General features: G+C 38.1%; 1 protein-coding gene and 1 long non-coding RNA gene across 5 annotated transcripts in view; one reads left to right on the top strand and one right to left on the bottom strand.

The window, feature by feature from the left end:
- The window catches only part of Pde1a (phosphodiesterase 1A), a 281786-nt gene that overhangs the window by 101823 nt on the left and 152515 nt on the right, over nt 1-27448 (bottom strand). The gene's annotated exons all lie outside the window — the stretch shown is intronic.
- On the top strand, nt 6050-10478 carry LOC110285265 (uncharacterized). The gene is made up of 3 exons (XR_002377040.2): nt 6050-6306; nt 7949-8051; nt 10246-10478. It is a non-coding gene; the product is annotated as an uncharacterized LOC110285265 (long non-coding RNA).

The following is a 27448-nucleotide window of genomic DNA, read 5'->3' as shown; positions in this document are numbered from 1 at the left end:
ACATGATAAATAAAATATATTGCTAGAAATATTTGATTAGGAACCTTAAATGCAACTAGACGACACCGAAAAGTTTTAAAGTGTGTCTCATGTTCATGTTCAACTGTAAGTTAATCAAATCTTTATGTAGATAGGATTCCTTCCCTTTCATTTTCAACTGGGCAGATAATAAAAACCACTATAAAATGAAACAAACTAGAAATTAATGTGAATAGCTACAGAACAAGTCAATGAACTCTTTAAAAAAAGTGAGATTTGTTGAAGTTCAGTTTTAGAGACTTTAAAAGAGTAACAATAGTGAAAATTTAATAAATAAGAAAAAGAACTGGCATTTACTTTACTTTTAACTTTGTTATTATTATTGTTGCTCCTGTAATTGCTGTTGTGTGTCTATGTTGCATGCACATGTGGTCATGAGTCACAATGCTGTAGTGTGTGTGTGTGTGTGTGTGTGTGTGTGTGTGTGTGTGTGTGTTCGCGTGTGCAATAGTGCTCCTGTGAAGGTCAGAAGAGGCTCTATAGTACTGGTTTCTCCTTCCTCTTTCACATGATTCCTGGGATGGAGCTAAGATAATGAGGCTCCCACCATAAGCATCATTCCCTGCTGAGCCACTGGCATAGAATTACTGCTATGATTTGTTTACATTCATAGGTTCTTAGACAAGGTTGAACTCAGCAAGTAGCCCAGTGAACTGTACATCACCATTCTCAGACTGTTCTTTCATTTTGAGTATTCATGCTTCTCACGTGAGCTATTCTAAAGTTCAGTATAGAAAAAACTAGTGCTGTGTTTCCAGTGAGATGCTGTTACCCCAGAACAGATAATAGCATGGAGCATGGCAAATGTTGTAATGCAACAATACCAGCCAATCATATAGCACGCAACGTTCTTTTTCTATACCTAACCAAAATCCATTCTGCTTCTAATAATGAAACGTAAGATCTAGAAAAACATCAGTACTACATACAACAAAAATCCATCCTAATACCAATACCAATACCGATACCGATACCGATACCAATACCAATACAATACAATACAACATAACAAAAAACACAGTCAAATCAGCTTTATAAACCCAGAAGGCTGGAGAAAGCTTGAGGGGCAGCTGCCTAATGATGAAATCATAGTTAGGTTCTAGAATTAGAAGCCATTGTCAGTGGTTGAAAAACACTAATCGAAAAGTGGCAATGAGAGAGAAAATTCATTCAATTTAGATATTATTCAGTTCAGTTCATACAAATCTCCAAAAATATAAAACAACCAACCACCACTACAACAAAAACCAAGCCATTGTTTGAAGAGAATATGTGAATCATCAAACAAAAGCAGTTTGTAGATGTATACAGCCAGGTCAAAATATGCACAAGATTGCAGCTGAAGGAAAACACCACAACTGTTTTAAGAGTGTTTCTGGAATAAAGATAGTGAGAAGCAAAATAACAGTCAGTGACTGATGTACGCAGCTAGACAGTGGTGGAACAGGTGCTCAGCAACTCAATGCAACAGCTAAAACTGTGGAGTCAAAGCGTTGAAGAAAATAATTTTAAAAGAGAAAAGGTTAGAGTTCCCAAGTCATTAAGCTTGGCAAATCAGTTTGCAAACGGAGTGGTTGGCAGACAGTATAACTGAGGCAGGTCATGATGGAGGGGAAATCCTGGCGAAGGCACACACACACAGAGCCTATAGGAAGGAGAAACAACTCAGGAGCTAATTTCACTTTCAGAATGATAGCCTGTCCTTCTGTATTGTAACATCATTTGGGTTGGTGATTACATTTTTCTTAACATAATTAGTAAGATGATCTGCTGAGCTTCCTCACAGTAGGGTCTGCAGAGAAAGGAGGCTTGCTTAAAAAAAAAAATCCTGTGGTTTTTTATAAAGATAGGTAGACAGACAGATGGCTATTTAGTAGTATCTTCTTACTGGGGAATAAGACAGGCAAAGAAAATATCCCTTCTATCTTAGTCAGGGTTTCTATTCCTGCACAAACATCATGACCAAGATGCAAGTTGGGGAGGAAAGGGTTTATTCGGCTTACACTTCCATGCTGCTGTTCATCACCAAAGGAAGTCAGGACTGGAACTCAGACAGGTCAGGGAGCAGCAGCTGATGCAGAGGCCATGGAGGGATGTTCTTTACTGGCTTGCCTCCCCTGGCTTGCTCAGCCTGCTCTCTTATAGAACCCAAGACTACCAGCCCAGGGATGGTCCCACCCACAAGGGGCCTTTCCCCCTTGATCACTAATTGAGAAAATGCCTTTCAGTTGGATCTCATGGAGGCATTTCCTCAACTGAAGCTCCTTTCTCTGTGATAACTCAGCTGTGTCAAGTTGACACAAAAATAGCCAGTACACCTTCCATGGCGTAGAAGAAATAATTAGGAATAAGAAGTTGCAGGGAATTTGAAATTTCTAGAAAATATCAGCTGAAAAGAATAACCAAAAATAGTACTTTGTGATTACAGGAGCCTCTGTTAAACAGCCAGTGCTTCAAAAACCTTGCAAATAACTTCATTACCTCAGTACACATGATTTCCCAAAGATGTTGCTATGGCTAATTGATCCCTTTGCAGACAGCACAGCTCCATCATGTTAACTTTTATTTCTATCACCCACACTTCCCAGATCCTGCTGATCACATGGTTCCTCGCTACCAACGCGGTGAGGAGTGTCATAGTCCCACTTGTCTACCCTGACAAATACCAAATAACTAGTTCCTTTTCTACCCAAGCACTTAGCTGAAGTTACATTTAGGAGTTGCTTTGCAGAACTGAATCTTCAGGTCTGTACATTAAAGTCTCCCACCCAACTGCAGCGATGATTTCTTACTTTTTCCCCCCTGAGGAGACAGTGGGAGATGTCAAGGATCTGAGCTCCTTGAGCAATACTATGCCTATTGCATTTTGAACAATTGCTTCCTAAGCATTCAAATGGGTTCCGATGTTAAAAAGTACCTCACAGGGACATAGAGCTGGGAGACTGACTACCTTATAAAAGAAATACTTTCCTGGCTATCACAAATTCCACTCCTCTCTGCCTTTTATCAGTACTCTGTTTCCTGGCAAAGTTTAAGTGAACCTGTCTCCAGAAACTATTGCATGACCTCCTTTGCAGTTCCTGATTTTGTTGTTGCTCATAAGTCCGTTTACTATGGTGTGCATGAATTTATTTCCTTTTCCTTGTTTCTATTTCTACACAAGTGTTCTCTGTGTAGCCCAGGCTGGCTCAAATCCACAGCAATCATTGTGCCTCAACCTCTCAGTGCTAGGATCACAGGCATGTGCCACCATGCCAGGCTACATCTATTCTTTAAAGTCAGGTTCATTAATGTGCTATTTACATAATAAGCACAATTATTCTTAAACAACCAATCAATGAATTTTGACAAGTGCACATAGACATGGAGCTGTCAGGTGAGGTAAAGGCAGAACATTTTTATCTTTTGTTGCATCATTACTCTTTCCCACCAACTCCTCCTCTTGGTGTCTGGTGTGTTCTCTGTCTCTGTGTTCTGTTTTCCTAAAATGTCACAGAAATGGAAACATATTATCCAGAGCCACCTGGGTCTGGCTTCCCTCACTGAGGAAATCTTCATGGCCTCAGACTCAGTTTTGTCATTTCGTGCATGAGGAGTTTGCTCTTGTTCATTGCTGGCTGCGAGGCCATTGTATTTTTCTAAACATGGACTGACACCAAGGTTTATAAGGGTCATGATAAGATGCCTTCAGACACATTTCCCTCAAGGGAGGGAGGAAGATATGGATGAGAGGACTGGAAAGGGGGGGGGGACAACATTTGAAATGTAAATAAATAAAATAATTAATAAAAAAGTTGCAATACATCATTCATACTGAGGAGTTATTTTATATTCATTAAAACTTTACAAAGAGGATTTATGAATTCACACAATTTCATTAACTGAGTATCAAGTGAAGGAACAGGCATTAGTATTTTAATTTTCCAGAGGGTCAAGCTGAGATCGAAGAGACGATTTGCTCACTACCCCATGCTTAGTAAATCCCAGACAGTGGTCTTTTGAATTCTCAGTTCTTTGCATCCTGCCAAACTCATCACATAAGAATGGATTCCCACTGCCAGTTTTAGTGTTAACAGTATTTGTTAAGCTTGCTGGGGCTTCACTGGGAATTTAGCAGAGGCAACTAAGTGAGTCAGAAATCTTAGTCTGTTTTTCTAAATTATATTGCAAAATATTATCATATGATATATATATATGTTCTAAAAGTTGTTAAATGTGCCACACTTGTAGAAGCATTTAAAATGTTTCTGTGTTGAGATTATTATATTAATTGTAGAAAAAGACAGGTAAAATGTGGATAATTTTCTCATTTCTGCTGTGTGTGTGTGTGTGTTTTAAGAATCTATAAAAAAAAATAACAATCTGCCAAATTTCTGTTGGATTGCAGCACTCATTAAAAACAGTGAACGATGGTCTCTCTCCTCCTGCAGGACTCTAAGAACGGACGTTTTCACTGTCCCTCAGTTGGCAAGCTTTTGTTTAGGTTTAAGAGGCTTGTGTTTTGGTTTCATCTTGCTTCCAAATAATAAATTTTTGGTCTGGAATTTAGACAAGTTTAGTTATGCAATGCATCTGAATACGAAAGTTAAACACGTTTCCAGGCTGCCCAGATGTTTGCTCTCTCGTGCATTTATACCTTATGACACATGTAGTGATATGCAGCGCCAAAGGTGTTTTAAATATTTATGCTCATTTTTAAGAAAGCTGATGTTCTCTGGACATTGCTCATCTGCTTCAGAAAGGAAGGTAGTGCTTGAGAAAAGCCACAGTCATTCAGTGACAGGCTTGTAAATAGCATTTCATGTCATCTCCACTATGCTACATCATGTGCATGAAGGTACCATTGGTTCACAAAGATATTATGTCAACACCCCATGCTGGATACACAGTGGGAACCAAATTCTGCGCATGTTGCAGAACATTGTGAGTGAGAGAGTCCTTTCTCGCTCTAGCAGTGTAGATGCACAGACAGCCATGGAGGTCAGTGAATGTAAACACAGATTGTGGGAGGGGGTGGGGTATGAATATCCAACCTAATCAAGGTCGATCATTTCTTGAGGGGATAGTAGAAGAAAATCCTTGAACTATATGCTGGTTAGAGCAGATGTTAGTAAAGTGACATGCAGAAACCCAAGCACTATTGTCCAATGGCAGATAGCTGCAAAGAGGATGACTTGAATGGACTTTGGAGAGTGGAACCGGAGAGGAAGGAACAAGAAGTCTAACAGAGAAGGGAAGAGAGCTGGCATGCCATCCAGGTCGGGACCTAAGAACAAAGACATGGCCTTCCTTTGAGTTTTTGATAGATTCTTAAGCATGGTGCTATGCTACATGGGGAACAAATGGAGATTGTGGAGATGAACAAAACAAGAACAGAGGGAGACAGAGAGGCAGAACAATTGCTTACTGTACATGCATTTGGGACTGTATTTACTATTGCCTCAGTTTTATGTGAGTACTTAACTCTACAGATACATCTGATTAAATGCCAATGTAGAGAACCGTGAACTAAGACTTCAATGGTGTAGATATTCCAGCTACACTGTAGAGAGCCAAGTTGGGGTTCAAATAATTTAGCTTTCAGACTCACTTTATTTCAATTCAACCAGTTTCTCAAAGTTAACAGTGAATTCATCTGCATTTCACAGATAATAAAACTATGCCCTCCCTTCTTTTTGAGTTGACTGAATGTGTCCCTTTGAGGCAGAACACTAGAATCGATGTATTTCATTAGCCAATATCTTGAGTTTTTGTAGTTTTTAGTGTAATTATGGTTTCTCTTCCAAACGCAAAGTGACAGTGTAAATTATGTCTCCCACCTTCCTTGTACCCTGCTGAAAGTCACTGCAGTACTCCATGCTGCGGCCTGACCTAAGCTAGCATCGCTGCATGTATAGGAGCAGTCCCTGGCGCCTGTCTTCTTCAATGTTCCGCTTCAAAAAACTTCTATTATTATATATGCAAGTATAAATAATCAAGAAAGCATTCATATGAAGTGGTGAGGCTCTTATACAGAAAATTAAATAATGTGGTAGCAAGGTGCTGGTTTCCTAGTCTCCATGGAGCTCTTTGTCTTGATGCCCACGTGACAATCACGTGAATGAAGAGGCTCTCACTCGCAGATTATGCTGTTGCCAAATGCTTCCTTCAGTGCCACAGAGACCCCAGGAGAAAACTGTGTAAAGGATGCCGACTCTCCATGGCTTCTCGACTATGAAGCATATTACTGCCATCGTTTTCTCCAGTCATCGAACTCTATAAGGCAGGGTACAAGACCTTCTTTCCCTCATCTGTCACCTTTAAGAAGGCTGGTTCAGACCACATGTTTTTCAGTATGCCAGCGCTCTCAGCATGCGGTGCTCACTGTTTTTGTTTTCTTAGTTACTCTCTTCATGTTTATATACTCTTCACACATGCTGAGCGCTGCTTGGGGAAGAAATGTTTTCTTCTTACTGAACTACCCCTCTCTTCTTTTATCCATTCTACCTTCGTGTCCTAAGAAGGCCAGACTGCTCACTGTGAGATTTACCTAACTTGACCAATTTTGTTTTTGTGAAATATACAAAATCATAGTCTGTGTTTCTTAACCGAGGGCAAAATGATTCTTTTTGGTGTCTGTAAGTGGATCTCAAAATCATAGAAATATGTGAAGTTGGAAGAATAACTGACAATCTTTATATAACTTTAACATAACTGGAAGGTGCCTATAACAGCACTGAGGTGGCTGTAGCAGGAAGGCTGTCAGATGAAGGTCATCTTGTCTCAAAAATAGTAAATAAACAAAGCAAATGAATGAATGAATAAATAAATAAATAAACATTTTAAAGTAAAATAAAATAAATAAAATTCCCTAACCATGTTTTAACATGTTTCTACTGGTGTTATTAAGCAAGCAACATTACCTATGGCATTAATGATAAAAGTCCTACTAATCAGAGAAATTCTGATTTCTATGATAAATCACTCTGAAATCTTCACTTGACCTTTGCTCTTCTGGCCTTGAGTTTAGCAATGAATTAAAAAAACATTCCTTTAGGGCGCTGTGCTTAGTTTCGCGTTTCAAATCTATTGCTATTTAGTAGAACTTGAAGCTTTATTTCTCCTATGCTCCTTACTTCATGACTCCAGGGTAGCAAGCATGTTCTCTGAGAACTCAAAGGGAAAGCAGGAATGAAGACCATGGGCCAGCTTCCTCCCTTCCCTGTGAGCTGAGTCGTCTGCATCTGTACAGCTGTTACTGTGATGCTGCCAGGAGGACTTCAGCTTCTGAAGCAGGCTCTCCCAGGAACATAAAAGCTGTACTTCCTTCAGGAATTGGGATGGTGGGGTAAAAAAATATGAGCCATACTGTCCAGTTAGCACACAATGGGGTCATTTTCTTGAGCATTGTACCATGATGTTATGGATGCTAGTAAGTCTTTACAAGAGTGTGAGCCCTTTCTCATTTTTCTAGATCTTTTTTCTTTATATATTATATGTAATATATACTATGTGATACTTCTATGTTCTCTAGGTAGACTTAACTAGTAGGAGGCATCATAATACCTAGACAGTGACTCTACTCACCATAGCCTATGGGGAGTTGACAGTCTGAGTAATAGATACCGTCCCAGGGTTCTCCTGTCATTTTGCTTGTCAGACTCCTCTGCTTCTCATGCATTTCTCTATTTAAAGGACTCTGGCTTCCATTTTTAATGCTTCATAAGTTCTCCTCATGACAGTAGAGCAGGCATGAAGATTTTCATTACATCTCAACATGTAGTTATGAAAATTACTATTTTTTCAAATTTTAGTACACACACACATATATGTATATATACATAATAATTTTGTACATATGTATAACTTGTACATATTAACCTCATGACAATGCTGTCCATCTAATTCTTTAATACTTTTTACGTTCTAGGCACTGTACAAAATAAGAAGTTTCAATAATTAATGGAAAGAAGAAAACTGTGGCTCATTTCCTGCCATGTGGATCTAAAATGAGAGAAAAGCCACCAAAGAAGGTAATAGCTATTACTTTGACAGAGTTAAATTACTTTTTACATTTTAACTATATTGCTAAAATAGTTTGCTCTGTTTTAATTTATAGAACAGATACATGAATCTTCATGAAGAGTTTATAGTTCCTTCTTTTAGATTTGATTCTGAGAGGATGTTGGAACATGCCCTTAATACTACCAAAGCGGAGACCAGCAGTAGGTCTGTCTGTTGTAGAGATCTTTACACCTGGATATTTCCCACTCTAAACTCCAATTATTACATCTGAAAGAAGAGTTTCGTGACCAACAGCCAGACACTGTTTTGAATCACTTCCAGTTTTATAGCTCAAAGGTTCTAGAAAATGATGTTCAACTCTGGCTTTGTAATTTCAAGGCAAGTATCTTCAGAAGTCCAGTGAGTTGTCATTAACTTTGGAAGTGAGAGCTCCAAATCGATGTTGTATTTCAAATTCTCCCTTTGGCATTTGTATGAATAGGTTTTCATGCTAAACCTGAATTTGTGTCTATTGTAAACAAAGATAGGAATAAGCATCAAGCGGACTAACTTCAATGTTATGGAAGTATCTTAAAATGGCACTTGGAATTCCGTACGCTATCTAATCACAGCATTCAGTTTCCCGAAAATAAGCAGCTTATTTTATTCCTCCATAAGGGGAAATTTGTGTTAGTCAGGTGTGGGGAGGGGTTGCAGTCCTGAGTACGTGTGTGTTATTGACGTGAGCACAGCCATGTTGAGGACCCTAATGCCTCAGACCCATTAGGAATGACAAGACTTCCTGTGTTCAGGCTCTCAGGGATGACAAAGCCTTCCTTAGTCTTAGCATGGATGTTGATGAGTACTTGGTCTTTAGCTAAAACCAGAGTTTTAGCCAACTCTGGGGAAAGGCTCCTTGTGTGGATGTTGATTTGGTAAGCAGAAATTATCAACCACACCTTTCTCCTCCCACATGGCTGCAGCCTGAGACTGCTCCCCTACAAAGACCTCTTACCCACAGGAGCTATGCACCTCCTCTTCCTTCACTGACATGTGGTAGAATTCCGTAGATAAGAAACACTCTAGGCTGTTGGTGGTATGTCTCCAACCCACCTGACCCAATTCTTTGAGTGTTACGATGTTGTTGTGTGACATGTTATTCTTTATTATGTAAAATTCACAAAAATTATTTTAACCTTATGAGAGTTGACAAACTAATCTCAAAGAAATAACTTTCTAAAATTCCTTGGACCTGTAAACAAGTTAAAGCAGAGAGAAATACAGGCATTCTGAGGAGAAAGGGAAAAAAATTTAAAGGACAAGAAACATAATCAATTTCTCTTTTCTGTGAAGATAATTCAATGAAAATATATATTAAATAATACTGATTAAGATATCTTATGGTTTTATGAGAAGAAAAATTAAATTTAGCCAATAAGAAAAACAACTCTCTAACCTCCCAGTTTCCTCCTCAAATAAGACATTTTTAATGGAAAGGAGATTCAGTCACTAAAGTTATAAGGAGAAATTCTTTGCAAGTATTTATAAGAACCACTACCATAAGGAATATCTTTCTCTAAGAGATCACAAAAAAAAAAAAATGCAAAGCAACAATGACACTCACAAAACAAAAGCAGCACAAAGAATTGCAAAGAGTCATCACCACCTTGCATAGCACTTAGAACAAAAAATGTCTTTACAGTCCAGAGAAGAAAGAGAAAATTCTTTAAAAGTCTTATGTGCTTGTCTGATTAAAATGCTACTACAATGTGAGCACTGTTTACAGTCTCTGCTGCAGCCATAGGAACCCTTTCAAGTGCAGCCGGCTAACTTGTCCTGGTTAATAAGCCAGGCTATAGCTACAAGCTCTGTATTACAAAGTTACTTCACAGCATTTTTGAATAGTAAGAGGGGAGGGATTTTCAGTTTACAGCATAGATTTTTTTTTTTTTTTTAGTGAGCCAGTAACTCAACACAACCACCAGGGGAGACATTTCTGTTTTAAGTCACTGTAGGACAATGGAAGACAGAGATATAAAAATCAGCAGAGCTGTCTGTTGCTGATCTCTTAGACGGCCGATGGAAAAAACTGCTCATCACATGTTCATAGGCTTTCTTTTGTTTGATTACCATTTATAGTGTCATGAACAAATAAAAAATATCATTTTCATTTTATTTATTTGATAACAGAATAAGAAATGTGTTTTTTATTTTATTTTACAGGATAGCACTAGAAGTTCTGTCTCAGAAATTAGAGAAAAGAATTTCTCAAACCACAATTACCGCGTCAGAACCTTGGTATCATCACACTGGTCAAAGCCTACCATTTGGAAACCAGGACACTGAGCCTGATGTGGCCCTGATAGGGCAGAGTGAAATGGTTCCTGCCCCTGGGATAAGGCCCTGGTGTGAGCCTCTATGAGTGTCAGTCATTGGCTCTGTGGGTATGAAGCTTGTTTGTGTAATAATGTACATATTTCACATTCCTCCGAGCAAAGTCCTCCCTGGTAACATTATGACTCCATGAGAATTAGAAACATCACCTGGAGTCGAGGATGTGGCTGTGTTACCAAAAAATGTTGAACACTGGGACCTTCAGAACAGCCCTTTAGGCTGTGGAAAAGAACTCTAAAAACATGAGTTCAAAAATATATAATTTCTCAACCATGAAAAAATATTAGGATGCAATGTGAATTATATGAGGGGCTTCACAAATCTAAAGAAACAAAAGCAGCTGCATTAATGGGCCAGCATGTCAGAAAGATACAAAGGCAGGCAGATTCCTGAGTTCAAGTTCAGCCTGAGACACAGCAAGGTTAGGCCCAGGTGTTGTAGAAATAATAATTTCAGGACTGGGTCCCATCCAGCTAGCTTAGCATCTGTGTATAACAGAAGCAGGCAGATCTCTGAATTCTTTTGCACTGTTAAAAGAAAATGTGTGCTTGGTGTCTCTTAAGAATCGAAGGCCTGGGACCACAAGATGCTGATTCACAAAATAATCAAAAGGAAATCTGGAGTAAATAACTGGATTGATATGTCAAATAAAATACTGGACCTGTGTTCTGTAGGAGATGAGCTATCCAGAGAATTTTTTAGGATAAAAAGAGAAAACTCCTTGGAGAACTCTTACACACACACACACACACACACACACACACACAAGTAGGACATGGATAGAGAGATCCCATAGAATAGCAAGCAGAGCCTAGGCAGTCAGCTTGGATCCACAACTTGACCTTGAGTCATTCTTTTAGAAGGTCCCAGACACCCCTTCTCTCAGAACCCCTCTTCTTAGCACTATGCTAATAATCAATGTGCATGGTTTTAGGCATATTTTAAAGTTCTATTAATACTAAAAATATGAAAATATTTGCAATGCTTAATTTTAGGAGATTACAAATATTATAGTAATTTACTTGGTATAATCACCTTTCTATGAAGAATGAAAGCCCTGTTATGTAATATAAAGATTTAGACTTCCATTCTGACACTGAGCATACCCCATTTATTTGTTATTGCAGTGCTTCTAGTATAAACTTCTGCATTTTGCCCTATGGCTACAGCATGGGTGTCTGTTTCAGCATCACCCTCACCCCATTCAGCACCTCCTTGTGGTACCCCTTGCTATCTATTGTCCCCCACCCCCACATGAACACTTGGCCCTCTCCATCCTCTACTTCATGGTTGACTACCCTCTGTGAAGAACAAGGTCAACAAAGATTACTCATTTGGGGGAGCAGGGGCGGTTCAGTCTTGGGTAGTAAACATCTCAGTGTTTATTTTGGGCCAACTGGTTTCACTGAGGTTATCATAACACAGACTGGGGTAGGCAATCCACGTCCTGTAGCTCAGAAAGGCCCAATGACTTCTTTGGGGATCAACAGAACTGTTATTGATGGAAGCCAGTCCACACTCTTGAGGTCAGTACAGCTAGAACAGCTTTGTTGAATACTCTGAATTCAAGAGCAAAGTGATAAGAATCAACGTGGTTACTAACACGAAGAGTGAGAGTTACACAGAGGCAGAACCAGGTAAAGAAATTACTTCCTGAAGGAGGGAACATTGGTCATCTCAATAACAATAAGAATGCTCATACACAGACTAAGATATGGCTATTAGGTTCAGTAGCACAAGCCAATTGAAAGCAGGAGATATGTTTTAGATCAGATCTGGGGTGAATACAGATCCAGTAGTTTTAAGGAGCAGGAAAGGTCGTAAGAGAACACGATAGGATTTTGTCATAAAGAAGAGTGCAGAAAGAGCCAGAGAGAGACAGGTATTAGGAACTCTGCATTATTTAGAAACACAGTAACACAGATGTCAATGTTGGGATATATCTCATCCTACTGAGTGTGAACCTAGAAGCTGGGGTATATGAGATGATTCTAAGTTCTAAGAACCCTATGGAACTTTAAGATTTTTTAAAAAAAAATATATAGCTTTTTAAAAAAGCTTCTTAAAATGTCCTAATAACTCAAAATAAAAAGTTCTCCCTAGACAGAACCAGAATAAAATAAAGCAATAGAAATTCAGTTGTAGGCTCTCCCTAGAACTGTGTGCCCATGGATACAACACTTTACTCTTTGCCTGATGATGTGATCTGATGGCTGGACTTCCTCCACCATTTCATTCCACTCCAGCCTGTGACCTCCCAGCTCTTCAGGGAATCTACAACCCCCCTGCTCTTGGCAGATGCGACCATCACTTTTCTTGTCTGAAACTCTTTTCTGCCTTTATGATCGTACAGTTCAATCTTTCATCATCTTTAGATTTCTGCTCACAAGTCTTCTTGTCCTTGGACTTTCTACCTCCTACCTCCTGTCTACAGGAAGATCCAGCAAGTCTTCAATTCCTATTCCAGGCCACTTGCTGTTCTATTTGTTTCCACTAAACACATTCCACACATTCCACAACAAACCATGTGCCCATCCATGAGGCCTCCATGAAAGCCAAGATTAGCTTCCCAATGCTACCCCCAGCCTTTACTTATAATGATGTCTGACATTCTTGAAAGAATCCTAGACTTCCATTAATTGTATCTTGAGGGAAAAAGTAGAAGCATTTTTGAAAATATGGAAATTTTCACAAGGACTATGAGCTACTCCTTTGTCTCATTCTATTGTTCCTTCCTTTTTAGTCACTTCTTGGAGTGTGTGTGTGTGTGGTGTTTTGTTTTTGTCTTGTTCTTTTTTCCTTTTTTGTTCTGATCTTTAGATGCTATCAAGATAGTCTCTTACCTGTCCCTAACCTAAGAGCCCTGGCCTCAGTTCTCTTTACCTTATAGCTGCCAGTTACTTTGTGGCAGACTACTTAGATAGTCTTCTCTGCCATGCATCTTCCTCCTGCTCTTCTCACCCCTGAACCCCATACAGTTTCACTTCCATCACAGCAGTTCTAGAAATGGGTGTCTTGAAAGGTCAGTGATGACCTCATTTCCAAACACTGATCTGATTTTATCCTGAAACTGTAAGAAGTTTTGCTTGGCTTTTCAACTGACTTGCTGGCTTCTGTCCCATTACACTTTTGGCTCCTATCTAGTTCCTTAAACCTTTCTCCCACACTCTCCTCTGGGCCATGTTCTTATCCCTGCACAGCCTTCTCCTCTAGCCTCCTGGTCATCTTGTTGCTTTATGCATCTCTCTTTAGGGTCTGTTCACTCTCAGAACTCCCAGACTCTGCTCCATCTTGCCTCGCATGTCCAGAGTCATAATCTCACTTGCTTATTTTCCACAAGGAAGAACATGAACTCTTTGAAGCTTATCTATTTATTTTGTATCCACACTCCTTTACGGATGACCAGACAGAGATATTGCAAGGTTCGGCGACTTCGTCAACACCACATAATTCCAAGGCAGCCGAGCATGAGCGCTCAGTGTTGGGTGTGACTATTGTCATCTGGTAGCTTACCTTCTCTACCCGAATTCACTAAACTACAAAAGGATCTAAGGATATATACACTAAGTAACAGGTTGGCAGTTACAATGAAGTATTCACAAAAAGAATTAGACAAGCATGTGTAAATGACTAATTCATGATACATTATAAATGCCCAAAACATGTTAGCTTCCATTTTCCTTATCTAGACCTTAAACTCAGTCACTGTTTTGTATATTATGTCCTGGGCAGGACCATAAATACAAGAAGGAATTTAAGAAGTAAAAGAAAGGAAATTTGGAAATTTTCACATGTAATAAATTCATGAGAAAAGAGCAGTAAAAAACACTGTAAATAGAAAGGAACAACGTATGTTAGGAGTTGTTCTACAGTTAGTGTCCTGTTACCAAAGCTCACTTCATAATGCACAGTTACGTTGGATTTACCATCTAAATAAGAAGGCTTCATAGAATCTTTTGACACAATAATGAAGGATTCCATCACATTCGAAGTTATAAAGTTACCAATTACCTAAAATGCTTGGTAAATAACATGACATTTTATCTTCAATAAAAATTACTGTCTGGAGCCTAGAAGTGAGATTTTCCCCAGTATTATTACAAACTCTCAACAAAGGGTTTGTCTTGCATTCTCAGTTCAGGGAATTCAGGAGCAAACAAAAACGTATCCAGGAGAGCTTCATGAAACCAGGTACGGTGGTACATCCCAGTAATCTCAGCATGGTTAGGGGTGGGGAGAGAAAATTCAAGATCGTTCTTGGCTTGATAGTGAGTTCCACTGCATCAACGGCTGCCTCCTAAGTTCAAGGCCAGCCTGGGCTATGAGATCCTATCTTATAAAAAGAAAAGAAAATATTTGTTTGGGTAATTTCCTTCATATAGTTAAGGTTTTGACTGTTTAAAATGTTTACACGTCCTAATTATCACAGATTAGAGTTTTGTCCAGTTAGACTAATGTTATTGCTTTTTGTATAAAAAGCAGGATGATCTATTCAGTGTATTAAATATAACTGTATAAATATAAAATTCATTTTTTCCTCAATAAAGTTGTGTGATGACCCACTGAAATGGGTAAGGTCTGTTTGTCACAAAGTTTGTCACACACTAGCCAAAATCATCTCAGTCAGTTCCAGCCATCAGTGAGCATCCTGTTATTCTATCTAGAGGCTGGGCCTGTGTCGTATTTTTTTGTGTGTGTGTATAACTTCCTACTTGAGCCTCCTTTTTTTTATTTACCCTAATATCATTTAATGAGTAAGGCTGTAAACAAGGAGATGATAATAAAATGATGGGAATCTAGATTCACCGAACTTTTTTTTTCTCTTTCTTTCTTTAATGGAACCAATAAAATACTGAGGATGCCAGAAACAGCAGCATCTCCCTTGAACCTTGACGCTATTATCTGATATTTGATATGAAGTGACTTGAGCCATCTCTGGACCATGGGGTCCTCCCTTACAAGAGACGTACAGTACATTCATCTCATGAGGAATTCATGGAAGGAGCACGTAAGATGCATTTTACCACGTTATCTGAACTGGCCGGAGGAAGTCTTTCTTAGTAGATTAATCCCAGAGTGTCACATTGCACAAGCTCCTTCCATGAGGACAGTGTGGTGAAGCTACTTTCCATGTCACAGGGGCCAATCTTGTCTTACATCTCCTCTGAAACACATGTGCTTCCGGTGATGAGAAGCATGACAGGCATATCTTCTCGAGTGGAACCACACCAATGACAGGAGCCAAGATGTTCATAGTAACTACCCTACGCCTGCTGAACTGCTTGGAACCCTTCCCCTTTTTTATACTTAGCAGTTATTAGTGTCGTATGATGAACATGAACTCTAATGGCTTAGTCATGGATTAATTCTGCAGACACTTCTTTCCTCTGCTTCTGAAACAATGTTCTTGAACCATCGCACATAAACATTTTTCTGCATGTGTGATGAGGCTATAGAACTCAGAGCCATAAAAAGAACATGTGTCGCTGGAGGAAAAGATTATAAAGTTCTTTCTGTGAATTTACTTCTCAAGGATGCATTCTTTCAACTTGCTTTACTCCATATACTTCCCCTCTTCTCGTGTTGCATACAAAATGTTTTGGCATAGGCAAGATGATTCTCTTTATGAATTTCAACTTAATAAAATAGTATAACAATAAAAATTTACTCTTCAAAATTGCTTTCAAAAAAGAGATATTAAATTCAAACATAACACAGGTTTAATAAGAAATTGTTTAATAATTTGAAAAGTGTTTTCATTGATCGTGTATAATATTCTTTAATTGTTTATAAAATCATTTCACTTGAATTAACTTACAAGGAAAAATGTTGTTGAGCTAGCTTAAGAAATCCACTCAAGCCCTTGTCCAATCTGGAACTCTACACAGTGCATTGACCTCGTACAGATAGTCTGTAACCCTGAATAATCAATCCTGATGAAGCAAACTCTTATCGTGTAGTTTGGCCAAAGGTCACGGGCAGAACAGTTTAAGAAGAGGGTTGAATTATGACAAGACGTTATAAATAAACAGTAAAATAAAGTTTGTGCAATTGTACATTTATAGAAATGGAGAGAGGCATATAAAAAGGAACAAATGACTATATTTAAGGGCATTTATAGTAGAGAAGGTATATATTTCTGTGTGCTTTCAGACAAATTACATCCAATTTGAGTGTTATTATGAACAAAATTTCTCCAAACAAATCCACCAGTGGCCTGGAGAATGCTTGCTCTCAAAGTTCAAGTCCAACTGGCTGACTGCAGACCTTTAAAGTGGAATGAGCCCTAGGGGGTGAAATTTAAGACTATTCTGGTCTCATATAACTCTTCTTTCTCTTTGGTCATTACACTAAGCTAGAGGCACCTTGTCTCATCAAACTTACTATGTAAAATGCCTGTCCTAAGATGACAGAAAATGGAACACCTGAAATCAGAAGCAGAATGAAAGAACAAACACTAGCCACTCACTGGATCTATCATCTTCTGGTCGTCAAGCAAAGAGAAGATGGTTAAAGACAGATTGTTGCCTGATACAGTGTGAGTATACTGCAAGCAATTTAATTCGCTGCCCAGTGTGCAGCACAGTGGGTAGCTGTGACAGAGTTTTCAGATCAAAAATAGAAAGAAGATAACTGATAACTAATTGTTGACACTAATTTTAAAATGATGACTGTACTGACCCAACAAATGCATTAATTGCAGAGAACACCTTCCATGTCTCTTCTGGAAATCCCTTAGAGCAGTTTAGCAATAGTCCTTCCTTGAAGTAGAAGCAGCACATGGCTGGAAGGGGACTTTGCCTAAAGAAAGACTGCTGCAATGTAGCAAGGTTCTGCCACCTTCTTATCCAAGAAGGCCAATAATAAATGAAGTTATAGAAGAAAATTGTGCTTTTATTGATGCATCAAAATATTGTTAAATCAGTGAAGCGTCACTAAGCTTTAAAAAATGATCATCAATTCAATTTTCATAAAAGAAGCCAGGTGGCCCACACCTGTAGTCCTAGAATGAGAAGGGCGGAGGAAAAATGTTTGGCATGAGTTTGGGGCCACCCTGTGCTACATAGTTAGTGCCAGGCCATCCAGAGTGACAGAGAAAAGAGTCTCAAACATGAAAATAAATAAAGAACAGGAACAGGAAGCAAGAAGATGCTCAGCCCATACCATCTGGCAATATCAAGCACGAATCTTTGGAAATATATGCATAATGCAATGTACCCATATCACAAGTCTACATGATCTAATTCAAATTCTAAGGAAGAATGACTTCTTTTTTCCCTTTTTATTTATTCTTCTTGGAAGAATTATTTCATCTTATATTACCATATATCCACACATTTAGCATAAATATGTAGAAATGTCACATAAGAATTTTATTGATTGTGTATTGGTTGTGGTGAGGTATCTTTTCCCTCTTTACAAACTAACAAAGTAGCGTCCTGAGGCCTGGAAGCTTATGCTACAAGTTGTGGAGTCAGAGATAAGCCAAATGTCATAGAATTCTCATTTGTAAAATAGGACATTTTTATGTAAAAATTAAAGCCCTTCTAGTTCCAATTTAAATTGCTTTGATCTAAACATATTCCAAAGTACATTTTTTAAAAATATTAGGAATAGTTCTTGGTGTGTTGCTGGGATCATCTAGTATTGCTGGATGTGTACTGAGCATCTAAGGAACTTGACTCATCAATTTGGAAGCCATTTTAGAGCATAACTTTCCACTCCTAGGGATATTCTGATGGTAACTCTGCCATCTACCTCCTAATTCTTCTTCCTAAAGATTCATCAGAGCTCCATCCACACCTGAATAGACATTTCAACCTGCAGCCATGAGACGCAGTTGTATCTCAGCTGCCAATCAGAAATAGCATGCCCCATTCCTTTTGCAAGTGTTGAGCAACTTCACTGAATGAACAATTAATAGGAAAAAAAGTTATAGCTGTGTTTTATTGTGTGTAGGATGTGTTCTTTGGAGAAATTGCAAAATTGACAAACTGCTAGTTTCCTTCTGTACATTAACAGAATAAGCTCACATCTGCTGCTGGGAATTTACTGCTTAATGGTTATTTCACAAGTTTTAATATTTTGGCTGAAAATATCTTATTTTTTGATACTGTCTAGACCAGATTAATAGCCAAATGAGGAAAACTTCCAATGGTCTGTGAATGAAATATATTGCTGAAATGCAAAATGAATTTATATGATACCTAGTTCTTAGGTAAAGTACACAAGGAATAGCCATTGAACTTGATCTATACTATATATTTTTGCATCAAACTCCTCTATAAATGTATAAGATCAATCTACCTTTATGCCTATCACTACATCTTAATGTGTTTTATTAAGAAGGTATTAAGGACTCTAGAAATAGGGGAAGTATATTGCTTTAGAACTCTATGCAGAGTGAGGTTGCTATGGTCTAAGTTTATATATACTTTTCCTTGTGCATCTATAATCCCAATCTATATATGAGTAACTATAGCCAATTTTATAATTAGACTGAGTTGGCATACAGTTTTACAAACAAACAGGCTCATAATACTCATTGAATGGTCACTTCAAAGTTCTACTTGATTAAGTTTGTCACCTAGAGCACACATATTTAATTCCAGTGCCATTGCCTCCCAGGATTCAGAGTCACTGCCTCCAAGGACATGGCCAATTCAGGTGTAGTCACATCTCAAGGTTGTTTTTGTTTGGCATCTTGATTGGAACTGAACATAAAGCAGGCACGCTACCTCATGAATATTCACTTTAAATTAGAGTTAATAGTTATACTACAGGGTTAGCTTTCTATCTTGGCCAATAAAAATATTTTTTTTTACATCATAAACACTCTCACCCCTAAGTATTAGTTTTGTGTCTACCACAGCCCAGACTGGAACATCACCTTGCTCTCGCCTGTGGTACTCAGAAACATGATAATGATCACGTATCCACGGAATAGGTCGCATTTATGAAATTATTGTCTTTAAGTAATAGTCTGTAAGCATATTTTGAATTATCAAGTAGATCTTAAATCTCATCGACAAAGAATCTCTAGGTTGGAAATTACAAATTTACATTATTAAACAGCCCAAAAGATCACAAGCCCCCATCCCTAACTGAGAAGTTATCTTAACTAGTAACGACACACAAATGAAAAATTAATTTTTTTCTAATGAAGTATCACTGGATATCCAAACCAGTCCTAAGGCCAGGCTCACACCCAGCAGTAGATGACCAACATAGAATGTACTCAATGGTAATTTTGGAGAGTTTTTGTTTATTTGTTTCATAACACTTGGGCTAATATATTATGTGTCTGGTTTGGTATTTTTAGATTCCTATATGTGCCAGTGTGTGTGTGTGTGTGTGTGTGTGTGTGTACATGTGTGTATGTATGTGTGTGTGTGTGTGTGCATGTGTGTGTGTGTGAGTGAGTGTGTGTGTGTGTGTGTGTGTGTGCATCTATATTTGTCTCTTATGCTTTTCCTTTGGCTCTTTGTTTTTCAAATCATTTGTTTGTTTTGTCCTATTCAGGATTATTTTTATTTTAACATTTTTCCTTTTCTGTCTTTCTTTATTTTATTTTATTTTTCTTTCTTTTTTTTAAAGAGTCCTCTTAAAGAATGTAGATTTGGGTGGGTGGGGGGATCTGGGAGGAGTTGAAGAAGGGAAAGTACAATCAGAATATAGAGTACAAAATCTATTTTTAATTTAAAAAAGAGAAATAATAAATAAATTGTAATATAACAGGAAACTGAAAGCTCATTAGAAAAAATAAATATTTGGCAATAAATATTTAATATTTAAAGTGTAAATGCTAATTAAGCTGGTTTGATCATTATACAATGTGTACATGTATTGGACTGTCATTTTGTACCCTAGAAGTATATATATATATATATATATATATATATATATATATATATATATATATATGTGTGTGTGTGTGTATAATTTACTGAAAATTATAAAAATAAAGCATCAGAAATATTATGAACACTCCCATAAAATAAAGGTGGAAAATTTGTATAAAACTACTTTAAAAGTGATAGAAGAAACCTTTTAAGCTACCAAATGAAAATTCTAGATCTGGTAAGATATAACTGAGAATCCATGACTATCCAAGAAAAAATGTATATCTTGAAAGTTGATTCAAAAGGCTTTCCCAAATGAAAACCAAAAAGCAGAGACGAGAGGAGACAAGGGATGCAGAATGATCATCTCGTGAGCAGTGTTTGAAGTACCAGAAGAAAAGGGAGTACTGTTACTCATAGTGTTTGAGACGATACCGGCTGGGTGTCAGGGAATTAAAGAGCGTCATAGTGGTAATACATGGATTAAAAGAGAAGACTGCATAAAACAGTAACTTTCTGTGTGACTTTAAGTGCATGAAGGAGGCAAGGGAGCACGAATGGACCCAGAGGCATCTGATGTCTGCATTTCTATGGAGGACAAAAGTACATTTCCTTGAATCGCTCCCCATTTCTAAGCTTCTCCCTGATCTCCCCATGCTGGTTAAGGATAGAGTGTGCTCTTCCTCACACTAACAATGCCTTTGCTTTGTCTCCCATTGCTAATCAGTTACCAAACCCTGTGTATCTCCATCTCAGAGAATAAGCTGGAGCTATCCATTTGCCTTAAAACACTACAGAGATCTTACTCCCAGTCTCTTCTCTTTCCTGTACTAACCAGTCATCCAAGCAATTTTGCTGCTCCTTGAACATGCAGGATGCTTTGCAAAGCCTGCCCATTGCCTGGAATGCTCTTCCCCAGATGTCTGTGTGGCTTCTTCTCACATCTACAAGTCTTTGCTCAACTTCCATCCTCAGTTTGACTACGCTGGTTGCCATAGTTACAGCCACCAGCCACGCTCATAACTTCACACTCCTCTGCCTTTTTGTCATGGTATATTCCACTGTCTAACATACTGAATAATTAACTTACTCACCACACTCAAGTGTTTATTATCTGTTCAATGCAACATAACATCTGCAAGAAGGAAATCTATCTGTCCACATTGTTGAAATGAAAACTCTTGGCAACACAAAACAGTATCCAGTTTCTTAATATATATATAGCTTAACATATATAGCTACATGTTTTGTGAAATAATGACAGCCACAGTTTGGATTTTCTAAAAATACTGGTATCTTTAGCATCTTCCCATTTATTAGTTCCTGATGCCTATTAAATCTAACTTTCTCCAGTATATCTGCCCTGCTAACAAGAACAATAGAAAAATAAACCTTGTGACTTAGAAACCTACACTCTGACTTTAGCTTAGGCATGAGCATAAATAATTAAAAAGACAACAACCCCAAACTTTTTAATGAAACACAAAGAGTTGAAGTACTGAAACTCTGATAATAACGAGATTCTCTTTGTAGACAGCATATTGGGAAGGTAAAACTGTAAGGTATAATACAGACTGTTGAGATGACAAGATTTATTTTGCACTAGCTCAGGAATGCTTTGAAATTTTATTTTATATATTTTTAATCATTTTGTTTTACTCTTAGATTATTTTAAAAGAAAGTACATGAAATGTTATAAATATACTAAAAATATTAAGACCTTACACAGAAAATAAAGTCTCCCATCCCTGACTTCCTGGACGGCACTCAGTCTGTCATTTGCTTACACTGCTTCTGTGAGAACTTTCTTGACATTATCTATAGACATATAATGTAAACATTGGGGCTTTTTTATGGCCGTCCTTGCTCTGAATAATGACACGTAGTCTTAATTTTATTAATGTATGGCTAGTGTTATGCTAGATTTGTTCCTAACTAACTTGTAACTCAGTTATTCCATTTATATTAACTAGGTTCTACCATGTGGCTAGTCACCTTGTCTAGTTCCATATGACTAATTTCCTCTATGTCTTAGTTCAGTCTCCTGTCTCTGACTCTTTCCCAGAGTTCCTCCATCTGCTGAACGTCTCACCTTACCATTCTGCCTTTTGCTGTAAACCATAGGCTTTTAATTTTAACCAATCGGAAGATGTCTTAGGCAGGAAGTGAAGGACAGAAACACATCTTCACATTGTGTACAGAAACATCACTCCAACAATATAAACTAACAGCCATGTACACATCAACACATCTTTACACAGCTGATATTTGATTCCTTCTTGTAATGTGAGGAAAACTCAGAGCATAGTGGTCCCACAAATTTTCAAAAAGCAAATGGCAGTGGTTGGACTTGAGCACAAACCTGTCTGAATCTAAATCCCACACAAAAGAAAATAATCTCAAAAGTTTCATCCAGTACCTCTCAAATTCATTTGCTCATCATTGAAGTATGCTTCCTTCATTTTGGTCATTTGGAAGCTAGATAGAAAATAGATTACTAAGATATTATATGTCCTCTTTTTTTTTTTAGAAGGTGCTTTGAAGCAAAAGCTGAGGTAGCATTTGGAAAGCTAGACTTGTTGATTAAGCTCCTGTCCATGTGCACTCATGTGCAATCAATAAAGAAAACATCAAAGGCCCACATTTTACTTTTTCCTCTTGCCTAACTGAAGTTATCCAATTAGAAAACATTTAATTTTAATCCTTATGAGAAATGTCTAAATTCTTGTCTTGCTTAGACCTCTGTTAAATATTTAGCCCTATCTAATCTTAGTCTCTGAAGGGAAACAAAGTACACATATCCACTGCATCAAAGAATGCAATCTGCCTACTTTCAACTGCGAATCTTATTTTAAAATGAAAACTTAGAATCAATTTAGAAGTCTTTAGCTTCTATGGCCTATTAGGTACTTTGTGCAATGTGTCTGCATAGATTGTGTCCTTGGTCTCAATATTGATGCATGTTGATATTCATTTCATTTTGTTAAGATTCTGTTTCCCTGGTGCTCTCCATTAGCAACATTTCATTCTTTGCCTTCAATAAAATCATGATGGAAATCTTGTTAACAGTTGCATGAATTCAGACTGGAAAAAGTGCCATTTTAGCCATGTAGTGAATGAGGTCAGAGCACCAGGTAGAAGAGGCCTAGGTTTCTAGTGAAGTTTTCTTCTTGCTTGTTGTAGTTAGCACACCCTATTGAAGTGTTCTCATCACATCTCTCCACCTGATTTCGACTCCATTAACCTGACTAGTGCATTTCTTTAATCTACAATATTCTTCTTAATTCACCAGAGCTGTACCTCCAGTTAAACTCTAAGCCAGATCTCTGGATCTTTCCTTGTGAGAGAGCATCAGTCTATCTGCCTGAAAGGATAATAAACTCATAGTCTAAGTCTTGAATGTGACTTGCTCAAGGCTATTTTCTACTAAGACAGAACTAAATAGATTTGTATATGGTTAAAGGAAAGGAATCAAGACATAAAAGGCTGTGCAAAGGAGGTGGGACAGTTTGAGTTTTTAAAACTGTGTTATCATGGTACCAAAATAAGCCAATCTGTCCCGATAAATGTTATATTAATAGGCATCTCCAATGAGGATCTAGGTAGAGTGAAATGTCATTGCTATGGTGACTTCAGTCTCAGGAGAATTGAAAATAACCCATGTGAGTGCACAGAGCAGACCTTTGACTGACACATATATTTAGTCAGGAGGTCCTTTGCTGCAGAGGCCAGGAAGAGTGTTTCAGTGCACTGGGGATTATAAAACGGATCTTATAAGAAGAAAAGGGAAGCCTCTGCAAGTGAGCAATTTATTTTTTAAAATATCTCAAATAAGCAGGACAAACATAGCATCTGTCTGAAAAAGACACTTTCCATTTCTCTTTGCCAAAACTCGCAAACTGACCTCTCTAACTGTGGCAGCACAGGGCAAGAGAGCAACATGGCCATGCAGTCCTCATGGCGTAAAAGCAACAACAGGCTGAATGGAAAAGCTCTCAGTGACAGGCATTTGTGTTTAGACTTTATGTCATGTTTGTTGTTGGTTTTGGGCTGAGCCAAGGCTGGTAGAATTTTTAGTACTACTTATGACATTGAAAGGCACTTGAAATTTCTGGAACACATCAATAGTTGGAAAGAAGAAGATTACGATCTGTCCAACTGTGCATTCCTTTCCAGCTCAATGGACTTACAGACAAGTTACTGAGCTGAACACTGACACATAATGTAAGCATGCACAGACATAATCAGATTTGAAAGGAAAGATACATAAACACTCTAAAGGTAGGTGTAGAGAAATATTCTATTACACTATGATTACAAAATAAAAAGAGGTTTGAATCCCAAATTGTTAACTATGCCATCCCAGAACTTCATAAACTATAGAAAATGTTTAAAAAGATGCTCTGGTTAGCATGGCAGGATAGTCTCCATTAACAGTTATGTGTAGAGAAATTTCATCAGGGTCCATCTGGTTTCAGACTTTTCTAAAAATCATTCATGTGACAGAGTTAAGAACTAACTACAGGACTAGGCATTGACTTGATCCTTTTAGATTCAGGATAAATTTACTTTGCGTCTCCATGGTTGGATAACATGCAATTTTCAAAAGGAATGGCAGTATCTCGAGCTAGAATTATTATCAGTAAATGAAAATTTGCAAAATGACCAGAGGGGATTATTAACTCTGGATATGGGGGGGGGGGCGGGGGGAGTTAAATCATTCAAGCAAAAATAAGGCAGCAGAAAGATGAAAGATCTAGACCTAAGCCTGTCACCACACTAGCCAGCCTTCCGGAAAAATGGAGAAAAGTGTAAGGAGACATAGTGAGGGGAACAAAGGAAGCCATGCTATGTTCAGATCACAAAGCACATCCCACATCGAAGTAAGTTGGATCATGTTCATAAGTCATAAGGAGACAGGTAAGGCTTCAATACAGTTACCATTGTATCACACTCAGTTTTAAAGAGTTAACTCTGATAATAAAAAGAAAATTGAACTAATTGAAAGAGATTGTTAGAGGAGATGTGGTCAATATACACGGGCCAGAGAGTGACAAATGAGAAAAATGCTAACACTGAATATTTATGTTTCATCCTTCCTTTCATATTATTTAACAAATGATAGGAAGTCAGAAAATACCAGTCAGCTAAAATAGTCTATAACAATAAAATTTGTATGAAATTGAATTTGGGATCCTCTATATTTTCATAGGTTCTAGGAGAAAATTAAGGATATTTGAAAACTACCCTGAATACTGGCTAAAACTTCAATAGTGGCAATCAGGAAAATTTGATAATAATGTATAATTGAACTAAATACATAGGGCTCTATTTCCTTGTATACTCAAGTTTAAATACAAAAACACATTTCTTTAACTTTACCAAGTATGGTTTTGATCGAAATCCCACAGACTCTCCCTTGAAATAGTCCTGCTTTGATGATGCTGTCCCTTCCTCCCTGGAGACCATCATAACAGTAACATCTCACTGTGGTTTGGGCTCAAATGCAACAATGTAGTCCCAGGGAAGGGACTTTAGAGGCAAAGGAACCATTTAGAAATGGCTCAGAGGGTGCCTTTAGGTCACTGCAGGTCCTATCCTTCAAAGGAAAGGCTGGTCTCTGTCCATGATCTCTTCATCTGTCCCTCCCGCATTCTGGTTTCCTGTCTCGCCATACAGTTTCTTCCTCTTCTGTGCCTCCCACCATCCTGCCATTTACACTCACCAGAGACCAGATCAGTAGGCCACCTCAAGCCTGGATTGCCAGACTCCAAAAGCCCTGAGCTAAATAAAGGTCTCTTGATTTTTAAAAATGTATTATCAGTGTGTTGCTACATTTGTGCGCATCTGCATGTACACAGGTCACAGTGTAGATAGAGATGTAAGAACACCACTTTTTGGAGTTGGTTCTCTTCCACTGCAGGTTCCAGGATTTGAACTCAGTTCATCCACTGAGGTTCACATTAAGAGAATCAGATTTTGCTTTACAATGAAGAGAAAAATCAAAAGGCTTTTTTCACAACATTGAACTGTTTTCCACTTTGCAACTCAATTGTAGCATGAATAATGGAAGTCCATACATCTCAAGTTACAACTTGGTAGGGTTTTTTTTTTGTTGTTGTTGTTGTTTTAGAAAAATTATTGTCACCAGATCTAAGAGAAAGAGAATATTGTCAGAACTCAATTTTCATTTGGTCCTCTGGACATGGCTGTACTCCTCCATGTCCCTGTACAACAGTAACCATCATTCTTTTTTAAAGTTTTTATTACGTATTTTCCTCAATTACATTTCCAATGCTATCCCAAAAGTCCCCCATACCCTCCCCCCTCCTCCCCTACCCACCCACTTCCACTTCTTGGCACTGGTGTTTCCCCCGTACTGAGGCATATAAAGTTTGCAAGACCAAGGGGCCTCTCTTCCCAATGATGGCCAACTAGGCCATCTTCTGCTACATATGCAGCTAGAGACAGGAGCTCTGGGGGTACTGGTTAGTTCATATTGTTGTTCCACCTATAGGGTTGCAGACCCCTTCAGCTCTTGGGTATTTTCTCTAGCTCCTCCATTGGGGGCCCTGTGTTTCATCCAACAGGTGACTGTGAGCAACCACTTCTGTATTTGCCAGGCACTGCATAGCCTCACAAGAGACAACTATATCAGGGTCCTTTCAGCAAAATCTTGCTGGCATATGCAATAGTGTCTGCGTCTGGTGGCTGATTATGGGATGGATCCCCAGGTGGAGCAGTCTCTGGATGGTCCATCCTTTCATCTCAGCTCCAAATTTTGTCTCTGTAACTCCTTCCATGGGTATTTTGTTCGCTATTCTAAGGAGGAATGAAGTATCCACGCATTGGTCTTCCTTCTTCTTGATTTTCTTGTGTTTTGCAAATTGTATCTTGGATATTCTAAGTTTCTGGGATAGCCATCATTCTTAAACAGCATAGAAACAAACTCAATAAATCAAGCTTTGTCTATTTTTTTAATTGTTTTGGCTGAAATTATGCTGTATGACCCCTTGGGTATTTTAGTTCTGCACTCATCATGATCCTTGAGAGATGGTTTTTCAGTTGCTGGTAGATGCAATTTGTTCTCACATTTTTCAGGGCACTTGAATGAGTCTAAGAACTATGGAAGGTAGTGTTTCCACAGAACATCATCATATCTTTAGATGATTTTTTTTATAATAAATGAT

This window comes from Mus caroli, unplaced genomic scaffold (assembly GCF_978045245.1).
Source record: "Mus caroli unplaced genomic scaffold, Mus_caroli_1 scaffold_2, whole genome shotgun sequence".
Classification (NCBI taxonomy): domain Eukaryota; kingdom Metazoa; phylum Chordata; class Mammalia; order Rodentia; family Muridae; genus Mus; species Mus caroli.
Note: the sequence above shows the minus strand (reverse complement) of the source record. Positions and strands in the feature narration are given on the sequence as shown.